The sequence below is a fragment of the Equus asinus genome, chromosome 5 (genome assembly GCF_041296235.1).
Source record: "Equus asinus isolate D_3611 breed Donkey chromosome 5, EquAss-T2T_v2, whole genome shotgun sequence".
NCBI lineage: Eukaryota > Metazoa > Chordata > Mammalia > Perissodactyla > Equidae > Equus > Equus asinus.
Genome location: NC_091794.1, coordinates 88941105 through 88956454, shown reverse-complemented (window position 1 = coordinate 88956454; position 15350 = coordinate 88941105). Strand labels below are relative to the sequence as shown.

The 15350-nt window shown below is 56.8% G+C and overlaps 1 protein-coding gene across 3 annotated transcripts in view; it reads left to right on the top strand.

Annotated features, from left to right (window-relative positions):
* The first annotated feature begins 1622 nt into the window (after nucleotides 1–1622).
* Nucleotides 1623–15350, top strand: part of ZNF362 (zinc finger protein 362) — a 40102-nt gene continuing 26374 nt past the window's right edge. For 2 of the 3 annotated variants that reach the window (XM_044770298.2, XM_070510405.1), the window contains exon 1: nucleotides 1623–1759. The gene's annotated coding sequence lies outside the window, so the exon portion shown is untranslated. The remainder of the gene's footprint in view (nucleotides 1760–15350) is intronic. The other variant, XM_070510404.1, reaches the window with a different exon arrangement.

Here is a 15350-nt window from a genome sequence, read left to right as displayed (position 1 = left end):
TTTATTAATTTAACAGTGGGTTGATACTTATCACCCCCATTTTTCTGGAAACTGGAAGGCCCACCCTTCCCCACCTGGCTCACCCTAGATTTAATTTCTGAAGACTTCGTCCACCTCCTTGAGAAAAAGAATGGCCTCCTCTGTCCAACGACTGCCTGTCCCCATGCCCTGCCCCACCGCTGCCCGGGGGGCTTTGTAATTCCGACTAATTGCTGTCACACGTGTTTTGTGCCCTGCTCTGTGCCAGGCACTGTGCTTGGGGCTTGGAGCTTGGAAACAAATGGCCTGGTGAGCCCTGTCCCCCAGTTCTTACAGCCTTGACATCCTCTGCTAGACCGGAAGCTCCACGAGGACAGGGACTTTGTCCAATTTGTTCATAGCTGTGTTTCCAGCCAGGCGTAGCCAGCAGGTCCTCAATCACTATTTACCCAATTGGGAAATGCTTCCTAGAGGACCTCAAACACAGGCAGGTGAGTGTGCACGTCCTTCCCAGGGGACTGGGTGCTCCCTGAGGGCAGGGCCAGCCTTGATTCATTGTGGCCTAGAGGTTGGGTGGCAGCGAGTGTGGAGTGTCGCAGAAGTCTGAGCCGGTGACAGGAGCCAGGGACTGGCCGCCGCCTCAGGTAGAAAAGTTTGGAAACTGACACAGCCCGGGAGACCGAATCCGGAGGACTTGGTGACTGATTGGCTGGGGAGGGTGAGGCGGGAGGAGGAGTCACACGCAGATGGCTCTAAGGTCTGGAGCCGGGGGACAGCCGGTGCCACCTCTGATAGACTCTGCGAGAAGAGCCGCTGACAGCCTGGGGCGGCCCCACCCTTTGGGGGCTCGGGCCTACGGCCAGGGAGGGCCGGCGCCTACGGAGGGAGGGGCGGCCTGGCCTGTACAAACTTCTGCCCCCCATCCCCATGTCCTCGTCTTAAAAAAAAATCTCAGCCTGGATTTCGAGCACGACCGTGGGTTTTCAGGTGTGGGGGCCCATCCCGGGGGTCCCCTCCAGCCTGCCGTCTGCGAAGGGGACCCCCAGGGGCAGCCTGGCACCGCGAGGGCTCGGCCAGGCCCGGGTCCCCGGCCCGCCATCGCCGGGGAGGGGACGGCGAAGCGGCGGCCCGGCCTGGGCGGGACAATGGCCGCGGCCGCCGGGGCCCCGGGAGCCCCCGCTCTGGGGAAGGGGCTGGCCTAGGGCCGGGCGCCGGTGCCCTCCCCGCGCGGCGCGGCGGGCGGAGGGGGCGCGGAGTTCCTTTGTGGCTCTGCCTCTGGCGCGGGCGGGCGGGGGGCGCAGCGCAACTTTGCGAGGCGGCGGCGGCGGCGGCGAGCGCGAGACGAGGCCCCGGGGCCGAGCGGGGCCCCCCGCGCGCGGCCCGCCCCCGCCCCCCGCCGGCCCCCTCCCCTCGCGCGCCGCCGCCCGCGCCCGGCGCTGCCCACTCGCCGGAGCCCCGGGGCCGGACGGGCTGCGCAGCCGAGAGGCGGGGGCCCGACGCGGCCCCCCCCGGAGCCGGGCGCCTGGCGCGGGGGCTCGCCGAGCGCACGGGGGGCCGCGCGGCGCTGCAGACCCAGCCTCCGCCGCCGCCGCCGCCGCCGCCGCCGCCGCCTCGGCGCTTGCAGAACCCAGAAGTGAACAGCAGGCGACCCGGAAGGTTTGCGCGCGGCTCCGCACCGAGCCGGAGCCGGAGCCCGGAGCCGGAGCCCCAGCCCGGCCCTGCTCGGGCCGCCGGGCGCGGGGCTGCGGCTGCGTCCCGGAGGCGCCGCCAGCACAGCCAGGTCCGTGCGGGCCCGGGGCGCGCGGGGAGCGGGCCCGGCGGCGGCGGGCGCCCGGCCGCGGGAAAGTTGCGCCGAGTTGCGGGCGGGCGGGGGCGCGGGCCGGGGCGCGGGCGCTGTCAGCGCGGGCCGGGGCGCGCGGGGGGCCGGGGCTGCCTGCCCGGGGGCCCGGCCCGGAGCGCGGCGGCGGCGGCGGCGGCGCGCGGGGTAGGAAGTGCTCCGGCGGCGTGTCTGGGTCTGCTCTCCGAGTGTGCGTGTGTGTGTGCGTGTGTGTGTGTGTGTTTTCTTAAGCCGGGCTATTCAAACCTGCTGCAATTCTCCGGTAAACAATGATTCATGGGGCTTAATGCAAATAAACGGCTTGCAAACGGCGCGGTTCGCGCACTTTGCAGGCGGCCCGGTGGAGCGGCCAGTGCCGGATTTCTCCCTTTTTTTGCAGATCTGCAGAATATGGCGTCCCTGTCCTGTTTTAAAAATAAGCCAGGCTGCCATTTTTGTTTTTCTTTTGTCTGAAAATTTTAATAAAACTGTCTGAGAATGTGGGAGAGGCGGCTGGAAGCAGAGGGGCGCCCGAAGGGTCGGCTTTTTTTCCTTTTCTTTGGCGAGAGCCGCGAGCCTTTCGGGGAGGTGAGACACAATGCGATTGCACTTTAAAGAAGAGAAAAAAAAGGAAGCCGCTGGGCGATTTGGGGGGGAGGGTTGGGAATTTAAAGTTAACTCCGAAAGTTTTCTTTTCTTTTTAGCTTTTTTTTTTTTTTTTTTTTGGAAGGCGGTGAAATGCCGCGAAAGGATCTCGGGGCGCATTTTTTCCCCCAGCCGGCGGCCTTTGCGTGATTTTGGGGAAAAAGTTAACTGCCGGTTTCCTCAGAGCTGCAGGGGGGGGATGTGGAGGGTTGGGGATGAGGTTTGGGGGAACCAGGAAGCGTCTTTTGGAAGAGATTCTGTAAAAATGGCATCGTAAGGAACTATATGCTCAGATTTTGGGGGAGAGGGCTGGCAAAAGGGGCTCTGAGTGGGCCCGGGCTTTCCAGCTAAGACCCCTGGCGTGGGGGGATCTCCCTGCGCTCCCCCACCCTGCCCTCCAGCGGTGCGGATCCCTCGGAGCCCGGAGCTGTGTGTGGGGGTGGGCCTGTCTCCTTCCTGGGTGGCCGGGGACCCCCTTGTAGGCGGGATCCTGCCTTGGGCGCTGGAGTGGCTCCCGAGCCCTTGGGCAAGTGCGCCTGGCAGTTGTCAGTTGGAGAGCCCCTTCCCCGACTGGTGGGCCTCCGCGCGCCCGCGGTGGCATCTGGTGGGAATGCCCCCACGTGGTGGGCTCTTGGCTCAGAGCAAACCAGTAGCTCCAGTGGGTCCTGTCTGAGGGGAAGGGCAGGAGAGGCTGTCTGGTGGTGGGGGGCTGCTGGTGTGGTAGTCAGGGTCTCCTGAGGCCTCGCCTGTGGTGCTCTCTGTCCCCCATTCTGCCACCCGGCCGGGACCCTGGAGGCTCGTCTGTTGGAGACTGCACTTTGGTGAACTTCCTGAAGTGTCTCCCTGGACAGGTCAGGGCCTGCTGGCTTTGCAGGCTGCAGAGGGAGTCTGAAGGCCAGGCCCTCACATCTGGGGTGGCTGGCGCTGTCCAAGGCTCTGGGACAGGTTGGGCCTGGTCTTTCCCCTTGGGGAAAGTCTGTCTGTCCTGGGAGGACCCTGAGGCTGTCTAGCTTCTGCCCCAGCATCTCCTGTAGAGGTGACCCCTCTGGTCTCACTCCTGGGCTGTGTCCTGGCTCCAGCAGGCAGCGTGAGCTCCCTGAAGACTGTGTTTATGGATTTGGGGCTGCAGCACTTGGCATACCTGGGTCAGGGTACCAAGCCAGGCATTTTTCAGATGGAGAAACTGAAGTCCAGAGAGGGAAAGTGACTTGCCTAACATCTCACTGCCGGTTAGAAGAAGAGCTGAGACAGGGATGCAGATGTTCAGGCTTCCTCTTCTGGGCTCTCTTCCCTGTTCTCCACTGGGGCTCTGATCCCTGGAAGAGTCATTGGGACAGAACTGGACTAGAATGGGACTACATGTCCCCTGTCCCTCCCCTGGGTGTCAGCCATCATAATCCTTCCTGAGTGAATGGAACTTTACAGTTTGCACAGGCTAGTGCGTGATTGTTATCCCATCAGGCTCTTCTAGAAGTTTGGTTGGGGTGAAATTGTCAAGGTTGCGATACCTAACTCCATTTTAAAATTTAGGAAGCTGAGGCTTGGAGAGGTTGAGCAGCAGCAGAGGAGGGCATAAACTCAAGCCTCTACACTCCTTGTCTGAGCCTTTTCCTAGGTGGACCCTGGTGCTTGTGGACTGGACTCTTTCCCGCCTTCTAGTTTCTGATCTCAAGTTCTTCTGCTGACCCAGTGACTCTGTAAAAATCTAAAGACCCACCCCCTAAAGAGTGTCAGAGCTGGAAAGGTCCTGAGAGGTCATCTGGGGTCAGAGAGGGGAATCCACTGGCTTGAAGTCACCCAGCAATTTGGGTCGCAGTTAGGGCCAGAGCCCTGATCTCTGGTCTCCCTTCATCTGTGAGACACTCCGGGGGAGAGTGAACTGTTCTACCCTTTGCCAGGCTCCACTGGGCCCCGGAGAGCTGGTGGTGGTGGTGGAGATGGGGCTGTGGGTGCTAAAATGACCAACACTTGGCAGAGACATGGGTTTGTCCCAGGGGCTGACAAATAGGTTATCTGTGGTCTTGGGGAATGGAGGCAAGATGGCCCCAGGGAGAGGGGAAGCTCATGTGTGAGTGAGGTGTGGACTGTGTCTGAAGCTAGCCTGGTCCCAACCCTTCCCTGGGCAGACACTTCCCTGCCCTGCCTCTCTATGAAGTGGGTCATTTCTTCTTTCCTTCATTTGTTTATTTATTTGTCATTGGTTAGTTTATTCATTCGTTGGTTTGCTAGATCATTCCTTTATTCTTTCATTGTACGTTCATTAGTTTTTTGATTAGGCATTTCAGTAGTCCATCTATCCATCCATCCATCCATCTGTCCATCCATTCATTCATCCATTCGTCCATCCGTCCATCCACCCGTCCATCTGTCTATCCATCCATCCATTCGTCCATTCGTCCATTCGTCCATTTGTCCATCCGTCCATCCACCCTTCCATCCGTCCATCCATCCATCCTTCCATCCGTCTATCTGTCCATTTGTCCATCTGTCTGGTCATCTGTCCACCCGTCCATCTGTCCATCCATTCATCCACCCATCCATCTGTCTGTCCATCCATCCATCCATCCATCTGACCCCCAGCTCACCCAGCCCAGGTTGGACAACCTTGTGAGATACAAGTCCAGTCCTCTGGGGCTCCAAAGCCAAAAGAGAAGAAAGTGTGAGACTGCAGGTGTGTAAAGCATCGGCCAGGGTAGTGTTCGTGGGTGCCCACATGGGTCCCCAGGAAAGGTCTCTTGGAGAAGAGGAGCCTTGAAAATACCAAAGGAGTGCCACAGACCATCATGTTGGTGCATCTGGGGCCTGAGACCAAGTCTCATTTGTGAATCAGACGTTACAGTTTGCATAGTATGGTGCATGGTTTGTGTGATTTGGGGCACATTCTTCCCCTTTCTGAGCCTCAGTTTCTTGATCTTTAAAATTGGGTGCTCCCTGTAACTCTCTCATGGGTTTTGGGGAGTGACAATAAGAGTGTCTGCCATGTCTCCCAGCCCTGGCCAGGCAGGTGGTAGGAGCTCCGTATAGACCAACTGAATTTTAAGGATTGTTGATGACTGTCTTCGGCCCTACCTGATTCTGAAAACCATCGTGGTGTTTTCAGAATGAGCCAGATGATCTGGGGACCCTGAAAGCCCTGCTCTGCCTTGTCATTCCTCTCCTGAAGCTCTTCTAATGTTTCCTAGGCTTTTTTTTTTGTGCAGGGTAAGACTTGCCCTGAGCTAACATCTGTCGCCAATCTTCCTCTTGTTATTTTTTTCTCCCCGAAGCCCCAGGGCATGGTTGTACATCCTAGTTGTAACTCCTTCTAGTTCTTCTATGTGAGCTGCCGCCACAGCATGGCAACTGACAGATGGGTGGGGTGGTTCTGCACTTGGGAAGTGAACCTGGGCTGCCGACGTGGGAGTGCCGAACTTTAATCACTAGGCCATCAGGGCTGGCTCTCCTAGGCATTTTCATGAACAAAAATCCAAAATCCTCTGTGGCCTACAAGGCCCTTCATGGTCCAGGCCTACCCACCCCTCAACCTCAGCTGCCCCCCGCCCCAGTCTCCCCACGTCCAGCCACGTCGGCGTCTGTCTACATCTGGACTTTACAAAGCCTGTTGGCAGGGCCTTTGCACGTCTCCTTGCCTGGGATGTTCTTCCCTAATGTTTGTGTGGCTGGCACCTTCTTGTTTCACAGGTTTCCACTCAGTTGGCACCTCCTCAGAGGGCCTTCCCTGAGCACCTTGCTCTGTAATGGTTTCCCGCTGTCGCTCTCGGTCACGTGGCTACTTTTTATTTTCTCCATGGCTCTTATCCGTGTCTGGAACTTTCTTATTTATTTGTTTATTTGCTCTTCTGGCCCGTCCACACTGCTGGAACATGCTTCAGCCCTGTGCAGGCGAGTGAGCGGGTAGTGCCAGAGTGGTTCAGTGGGGCCTTTCCTGGAGGCGAGGAGGTGCTTGGGAGACCCGGGGGTGGTCGTGGCCCAGGGGCAGCGCCTAGGAGATGAGGTGACACCGAGCTGTGTCCTCTCCTCCCGCAGGAGGTTCCAGGCTGTTGTTAGGAAATGAGCGGATTCAGTCGTGGGATCTAAGAATCCCGGGCTCTTCCATTCTCAGAACCCCCGACACTTGCAGTCTTCACGTGATCTGATCTGGGATTGAGAATCTTATGAAGGGGACCCTCACTGCCTTACTGATTTGGTATCCAGAGTGCTTACTTTGTGCCATGTTTAAAAGGCTGCATAAATGTTAATGTATTCTTCCTCATTGTTGTTAACCCCATTTACAGATGAGAAAACCGAGGCACAAAGAGATTAGGGGACTTGCTCACGTCCACGGAGCTCATCAGGGGCACTGTGGGATTTGAACCCAGCCCTCTGGGCCCCCTCCTTAGAATCCCACAGCTGTTGAGGGGAAGCCCACCCTCACCCGGCCCCCCGCACAGGGCAGGAATGCCCTTCCCACAGCTTTCATCTCTGCAAGAGTGGCAGGGAGCTCTCTCCTCACAAGGTCCCCCAGCCTCCCCTTGTCAGACAGTTGTCATTGCTAGAAAGGTTTTCTTTACAAAGTGTAAAGCGCTGCACCTCCCCTGTGAATAACGCCTGGGAAATGATGTTAGTGTTAGGGTTTCCCGGTGCTTTTGGCCTTGTGGTTTGATGACTTCAGTGGCTTCTTTCTCCCCCCTGGGTTGTGAGCTCCTTGATGGGAGGCAGCCTGGGTGCTCGGTGTTCAATGTATGAATGAATGAGTGAATGTGTGTACAAAGCCTGCATGCCGAGCTCCTCCCGTCTCTGTAGCGCTGTGCTAGGCCATTTTCCAGGGTGTGGGACAGGCTTGGTGTCCTCGGAGAAGGAGGACAGTTATCTCGGCGTGTAACCCCAGGAAAGTCTCTGTCGATGATGTTTATGTACCCAGTTGTGGGAGAACCATTTGAGACCTAAAGTCACGCACTCAGTGGAGAGAAGTGGCCCACAGACACCACCCGGTGAATCCTCGTTCTGTCCATCGGGAAGCTAAACGGGAAGCGAGAGCAGTAGCTTCCTGACGCTTTGCCTGGCAGGCTTTCTGCTCCCCGTGCGCCACAGGGTGCCACAGTGTGGGCCTTGTGGCTCAAAGGCAGGAACAGCCCTCACTGGTGAAGCTGCTCCCTCTGTCGCACCGGTCTCCTCGCCTCCACCATGGGGTGACGTCCCTGGATGCGCAGGGCTGCTCGAGGCCCCGGGGTCGTGCCTGGCGCTGCGGTGGGACTGAGGAACTGGGTGTGTGGAGGTGGTTGGGGGCTGGGGTGATAGGGAAGGCTTCCTGGAGCCCGGGCTGGGCCCGCCTTTGGAGGCTGGGTAGCATTTGGGGAGGGGCCAGGGGGTGTCTTGAGTGGATGAGGTGTGGGGAAGGCAAAGGGATTTGTTTCTGGGGCCCAAAGCATCCTGCCTTGTCCCTGCCTCATCCATGTGGCCTGGATATCCTTGAGGGGGTCCCTACCATCTAGGTCCTTCTTTGAGCTTCAGGCAAGGGCTTCATTCTCCTTGAGGGGACAATCTGGCCATTTCAGGTTCTGGGGTCCGATGGGGGGCACCTGGCTGGGGCGGGCACCCCTCTAGACACGGTCATCCATATTCACACTATCAGCCATTCCACGACCACCCTAGACCCTGCTCCCCCTGCCCCACTTATGCAAATTTGGGGTGCTCCCTTGCTGTTTCAGAAGCACCACCAGGATGTCCCGAACTGGGCCCGCAGGAGCCACGTGTGCAGGAGGCACGTCTGCTGGAGTGCACATCCACACACGCGATACACACATCACATAGGAACACACACATACACTCCTTCCGCCCACAGGGTAAGACACATCTGCATATACCCATGTGTGCCCTCCTGGGAAACGGCACACAGCTGCATGCCTGGCCTTCCTTGTGTCCTTTCACGCTCATGGCACACGCCATGTTTACCATCCGCACGTGGGCATACTCAGGCACATGTGTGTTGTACACGTGCGTGCATCTTGTGTGCACACATTCATTTACACCCATCAGGATGTAGTCCCACCTTCAGGGCCATGCACTGGGTCGCTCCTGCACAGCCCTGCACTCCTGTGTGTCCCACACCCTGCCTGGATCCGCCTGCGGGGGTGGACCAGGCAGCTCATTTGCATCTCCCGCCTTCATTCAACCGTGGTTCTTGAGCATTTACTATATACCAGGCCCTGTGCTGGATACTGGGGGTGGAAGGGAGGGAAACTGATGTACTCCCTGCCCTGGCGGGGGAGACAGACATGATGCAAAAGATCACCCAAATGATGGTAGGGTGACAGACTTGGTACATGCTAGGAAGGGGCTGCTTTTCTCTGATGGGGCTTCCCTGTAGCTTCGTGGTTTAGATTTCCTATAATGAGTGATGAGAGATGTGTGCAGGGGAGAGGTGCTTCTGGGAGGAAGTGATATTCGAACTGTGGCCTGAGGTTTTCCAGATGGGGGCATTCCAGGCAGAGGAAATGGCCTAGGCAAAGGCCCTGAGGTGGGAAATCAAGGATCATGGAGAAGGTGGTAGCCCCGAGACCTGGGGGAGGGTAGTAGAGACCAGGAGGTGGGTGGGGCTTGGTCTGGCAGGTCTTCCCTGGCCTGCCGACTCCTACACACATGTCCCCCCAGCCCTTTCCAGCTCTCTCTGACTGGCCCAGCCCTCCTCTGCTGCCTTGCCCTGCCCACTCTGTCTGCCAGCCTCCACCCCAGGCCTGAGCCCAGTCTCACCTGCCCCACAGGCTGCCTGTCCAGGGATCCTGAGGTACAGGGTATGACCACCTGCCAGGGGTTCCCAGCCTGGGACCCCGAGGACCTGTCCGGAAAGCTCCTGGGGGCCCGGCCACAGCTGGGGTTCAGCAGTTGGCTCTCCTGCTCTGAGTTAATCCCAGACTTGGCAGCACAGCAGCTCCCGTGGGTCTGAAAGGCTCCCAGGCTGCGCCCCCTCCAGCCCCAGCCCAGCGGACGTCACTGGGGTCAGGTTTCCATGTGGGTCTTTGGGATGTCGGGAGAGGCTCCCTCAGGCCTGGGAGAACCTGACCACAAAGCAACAGTGCTGGGTGACACAGAGTCCTCGCTGTGTACCAGGCACTATTCTGAAAGGTTTATGCGTAGTATTAACTCACTGAATCCTCACAACAATGCTGTGTGGCTGCTGTTATCATCCCCCGTTTGCTGTCAGTCTCTGGGCCTTCAAGCCACACTATCTTGTTCCAGAATCGGTACTTTTAGCCCCTCAGTTGCCACGTTGCCCCTCAGAGGGCCCAGGAACCCAGGCTGTGATTTAATTGACTCTCTTTGTCTTATAGAGGAAGGAACGAAGGCCCAGAGAGGAAATGGACTTGCTAAAGGTCACACAGCAAGCCGATGGCAGAGGATTCCAGCGGCCTCTTCCCTCACCGGCTGCGTGACCTCAGGCAGGTTACATACCTCTCTGAGCCTCATTCCTGACCCCAAGCAAGGAAGAGATTCCCATAGAAGCCAGGAAGGTGGGACCTTTGGGGGATGCGAGGGGGCTGCAATTGAGAAGGGACGTGGGGTAGAGGCTTGTTAGGTCCCCTGGGTGTGTGCTTTATAATAAGCCATATGTTCTAGGCATCTTTCTGAATGTGTGTGGTAGTTCAAAATGTTCCCAGCATTTACCTCACAGGGTCATTAGAAGCCTGAGTGAGAAATGCATGCAAAGCAGCTCCCAGTCCTGGTGCGGAAGGAGGGCTCGGTAACTATTATTATAATTATTATCGTCATTTCATGCTGGCAGAAGGAGTTCCCTGTGGGGATGGGAGCTAGCTGTCCCCAGGAGAAATGGCTGTGTGTTCAAAGCCTGCAGAATGTTCTCTGAGCCCTGGGAAGGGTGTCATGGCCCATTCCCTACCCGACCGCACTGAGGCTCCCAGAGTGGGTCGCTGCCTGGGCGTGTGTGGGTGGCTGGCAGTGGGGGAAGGGAGGGACAGGGAGGGGAAGGGACAAGGAGGGGAAGGGGGCAGCATCGCAGCTCCCAGCGACCAGCGCACAGACAGTGGCCTCCTCCCTCTCTGATCAGCTCCATCATCGCTATGAAAACAGCCCTTCCCAACCCCTCGGGGCTGCGGAAACCCAGCCTAATTGGATCCAGGACCCCCGGGAGCCTCGTTCCTCACAGGAAGTTCCCAGGAACAAGTTTCCGAGGCTGGCCTGGATCTTGAGGGTGGGGTGGTGCGCAGCAGCTGGGGCTCAGAGCGCTGGGCTGCGTGGAGTGGGGGCACGTGGAGGGCAGAGGGGTCGTGGGAGGCAGACTTGAGCACGTGGGGAGCTTGAGGAGCTGGGAAGATGGGAAACCTCAGCTTCTCTCTCCTAGACCATCTCTTGTTTGTCACTTCCAGGCCATCCTTCTGGCTCCATAATGATCTATCTGTTGAAAACCTTGGCTGTGGCCTTCCCCTGCCCCGAGACCTCCTGAGGCCTCCCCATGGTCTTTCATCCAAGCACCTTAGCAGGAATCCCTGCCCTTTATGCACTGCCCCGACCACTTTGCCTCCTTCCCTTGCAAATTCCTGCACTGTACCCACACCAGACCAAACATGATGCTGTGTGCTTTCCTGCTGCTGGGCCTTTGCACATGCAGTTCTTTCCACAGGCCTGCCCTTCCCTGGCATCTCTCTTTTGACATCTCCTCTTCCCCCACATCGATAAGTTCCACCATCATGAAAGCTTCGTTCAGCCCTCTGTGGAATGAGCTCATCTTCCCGGGAACACCCTGACCCCCAGCCCAGCTGTGCCCCAGCAGTAGCTCGTTGCCCCTCTCTGGGGCAGGGAGCGTGTTTGAGAACCCTTTGCAGTCCTAGGAAGCTGGCAGTTTTCCGTGTCTTCGCACAAGCTGCCCGTCTGCTCAGAATGCTCTCCCTCTACTCTCGATCTCCCGGCAAACTTCAGGATCTTCATGACCCGCACGGACAGACCCTTCCTCTCGTTGATTCGCTCAGTCAGCATTTATTGAGTACCTAGTGTGAACTGGGCACTTGAGTGCCTTATGTGGCCAGCCCTTGGCTCTGGGGCTGCAGCGGTGGCCCTGTCCTTGTGGGTCACAGCTGAAGGGACGATTTAGAGGCGTGATACAAAGGTGGGGTAGGTAGGGAGAATGGCGGGGGCCATGGGCGTGGATAACAGGGTGGCCCGATTTTTGTTGGGGAGAAGGTCAGACGGTGCCCTTTCGCTGAGACCAGAAGGAAGGGCCTAGTGAGAGTGGGGCCGAGCCGGGGTGCGGGGTTGTAACCGAGGAGCAGACCCAAGCCCTGCCCTCGGGGAGCTGAGAGCCCTGTGGGGACTGGGTGGACGAATCGCCAGGCAGTTCTAGGAGGGGGATCAGAGCTTTGGCAGGGGGGGCCCAGGAAGCTGTGGGAGCTCAGGGGAGGGGCTGCCCATACAGCTGTGCAGGGGGTGGCCATCAGGATGGTTCCCCCAAGGCAGTGACGCCGAGCAGACTTTTGATGGTTGATGGGATCCTGGCAGGGTTCCAGCTGGGTGATGGCCCCCAGACAGAAGGAAGGGCACAGCCTGTGCAAAGGCACAGTGGCATGAGACAGCAGCTTGTTTTGGGGGACCTGCAGGTGGTGTAGAGGGGCCGCAGGGAGGGAGGTTGTGGGGATGTACCTGCTGGGATGCGTGTGACCAGCAGAGGTCCCTTGGCAGAGGCCCCTGGGTGCTGCACTGGGGAGTTTGAACTGTACCCCAAAGTGATGGGAACCCAAGAGAGAGTTTCAGCAGGAGAGTGAGTGACCTGGGCAGGCTTTGGCCTGGTCCTCCCCGCTGAAGTCCCCCATAGGAGGGGGAGTCCCTTCCTGACTCTGCACTCATGAATGGGGTCTAGGGTGGGATTCAAGGCTTGCTGTGGGACTTGGAGTGAGCACCTGGCCCTCTCTGAGCCCTTCTCTCTTCCTGGGGAAACCTGCAGGCCTGAGGCCAGATTCCTAGTGGGGGGTGGGTGGGGTTGGGGTATCTTGCTTGTCCAAGCTTGCTGAACCTTTATTTTTATTAAAAATATTTCTTTAAAAAGTCACATAACTATCCTGCAGAAAAGTCAGAGAACAGGGAAATGAAATAAACCCAAACCTACCATTCCTGCCCTCACGCCGAGCCCAGACAGCACCACAGTGAGCATGTTGATGTTCCCTCCCCTCTTTTCTCTCAGCACCTAGCTTTTATAGAAATGTCATTCCTCTGCCCAACATATAATTTTTTAAATCTTCCCTCCCATCTGCGACTGATGTTGTATCATGAGCATTTTCGAAATGACTGCAGGGTGATGTTAATCCTTCTTTCTAACGGATCCAGCATCAGGGTGGAAAGCCTGGGCTCTGGAGCCTGACTTTCTGGGTTCAGATTGTACATGCTCTGCTTGACTTGGGGCAAGTTGCTTTTTTTTTTTTTTTTTTTAATGAGGAAGATTGGCCCTGAGCTAACACCTGTGCCCATTTTCCTCTATTATGTATGTGGGATGCTGCCACAGCATGGCTTGATGAATGGTGTATAGGTCCACATCCAGGATTCGAACCTCCGAACCCTGAGCCACCGAAGCAGAGCACACGAACTTAACCACTACATTTGGGCAAGTTTCTTAATCTCTCTGTGCCTCAGTTCCTTGTAAAGCTGATATGAGTGTTAAATGAGTCATCCCAACGCCAGTGAACAGTGGCTATTATTAACGACTATAGACTGTGTACCTGTGTAACGTGATTTATGGAACCATCCCTCTATTGTTTAAAATTTTGGCTGTTTCAGGTTTTTGCTATTTTTAAAAAAACCACTGAAGCAAACAGCTTTGTCTGTATTTGGGGTATTTTCCAGGGAAAGATCCCCAAGAATGGGCTCACTAGACCAGAAATCTGAACATTTTTAGAGCTCCTGACACATCATTGCCAGAACCTTTCGGAAATGATTATTCTGGTGTATACCAGGAATGCACAGGAGTGCCCATTTCACCGTGCCCTCACCAGCATTGGGTAGTAGAATTTTATTATTTTGTTTTGCTCTTTTAAAAGGTGAAGCTCATTTAATTTTCACCGTTAGGGGAGCAGAACCGTTTTCTGTGTTTATTAGCTGTTAACATCCTTTTTGGTCTGCGGGTCTTTCCGGAGCATGCATAGCCCCTTCTCAGATCAATTAGGAAGATAGAGCTAAGATCCAGGAAACAGAGAACAGTGTAACCCAGGGGACAGTGTTGTGCCAGGGTGGGTGGTGGGCACTCAGAGGCGGGGGAGGGGACTTTCCTCTCTCCAGGCCATGACACTTTCAGTTCCCTCCACCCAGGCTGTTCATTCATTCAGGCATTGATCAGGTACCATGTAGGGCTTGAAGGTAAATGACTCAGCCGTGATTCTGCCCTGACAGAGCGCATGTCCAACAGCGGAGATGCACGAGAAACAGTGATCGGTGCTCTATGATGGAAACGCAGGACGCCATGGGAGCAGAGAAGAGAGGCACCCAACACAGCGAGGGGGTGGAGAGGGAGCAGTTCCGGAAGGCTGTCGGGAGGAAGTGGCCTGTAAGCTGGGGCCTGAGGGATAAGTTGGAGTTAACCAATGAAATGGGGAAGGCAGAGCGTTCCCGGGAGAGGAGGCAGCCTGACTGAAGGTGAGGAAGTGGGAAGGGAAGCAGACCACTGGAGGATCTCTCACACCTGCTAGGCAGAACGTAAGGCAGGAACAACCAGGGAGGCTGGAGGTCAGTGGGGCCAGACGTGTAAGGCCTGAGGAATCCAGACCTTGTCTGGAGGGAAGTAGGGAGCCATAGAAGGTTCTAAGTAGGGGAGTGTTGTGATCTGATTTATAGTTTAGGAATATCAGAGTGACTGCCGGAGGAGATGGAGTGGGGGATGGGGAAGTGGGGAAACCTGAGGAGACCCTTGAGAGAGCTGAAGGGGCCTGGACCGGGCAGGGACAGTGCTGGAGATCCGCTTCTTGCCTCACTCAGTTGAATCCTAACTGGCTTCAAACTGCAGATTGATGTCACCTCTGCCAGGTAGCCTTGGTGACATCCACCACCCCCTACCCCCCGTCATCTGCCTGGAGGATGGGGGCAGGGCAGGGCCAGAATGCAGCATCAGTGGAGCCCCCCCATCAGCTGACTTGATCTCCGCCTGCTCCTCTGTGCCTCCAGACCCTCCCTGTGTCCCCCTCTGCCCTGGTACCAGCCACTCTCGTTCTTCTTTTTTTTTGCTGGGAAAGGTTTGCCCTGAGCTACTAACATCTGTTGCCAATCTTCTCCTCCCCCATCCCCTCCCCCTCCCTGGTAAAGCCCCAGCATGTTTGTATATCCCAGTTGTAAGTCCTTCTAGTTCTTTTTTTTTTTTTGAGGAAGACTGGCCCTGAGCTAACATCTGTGCCCATCTTCCTCTGCTTTATATGTGGGACGCCTACCACAGCATGGTGTGCCAAGTGGTGCCACATCCGCACCCGGGATCCAAACCGGCGAACCCCAGGCCGCCAAAGCGGAATGTGCACACTTAACCACTGCGCCACTGGGCTGGCCCCAAGGCCTTCTGGTTCTATGTGAGCCTCTGCCACAGCATGGCTACTGACAGACGGGTGGTGTGGGTCCACGATGGGGAAGCGAACCCAGGACACCAAAGAAGTGATAGTGCCGACCTTTAACCACTAGGCCATCAAGGCTGGCTCTTGTTCTTTCATTTTTTTAAGAATAAATTTATTGTTTTCATTATAAAAGCAACTGAACGATACTACAGAGGATCTGCAAATCAGAGAAACAAAGACGAAAAACCAGGTCTGCTCCGGCCACCTCCCCCGGCACTCCAGCCTCCCTCAGGGCGTGGCTCCCTGCAGCTTGCTTTTTCTGACACAGGTTTTTATTTTTGCCTCCTTGTAATCACAGTGTCTGGACAGTTTTGGGTCCTGCTTTCTCCCATTTGTTTTGTTGG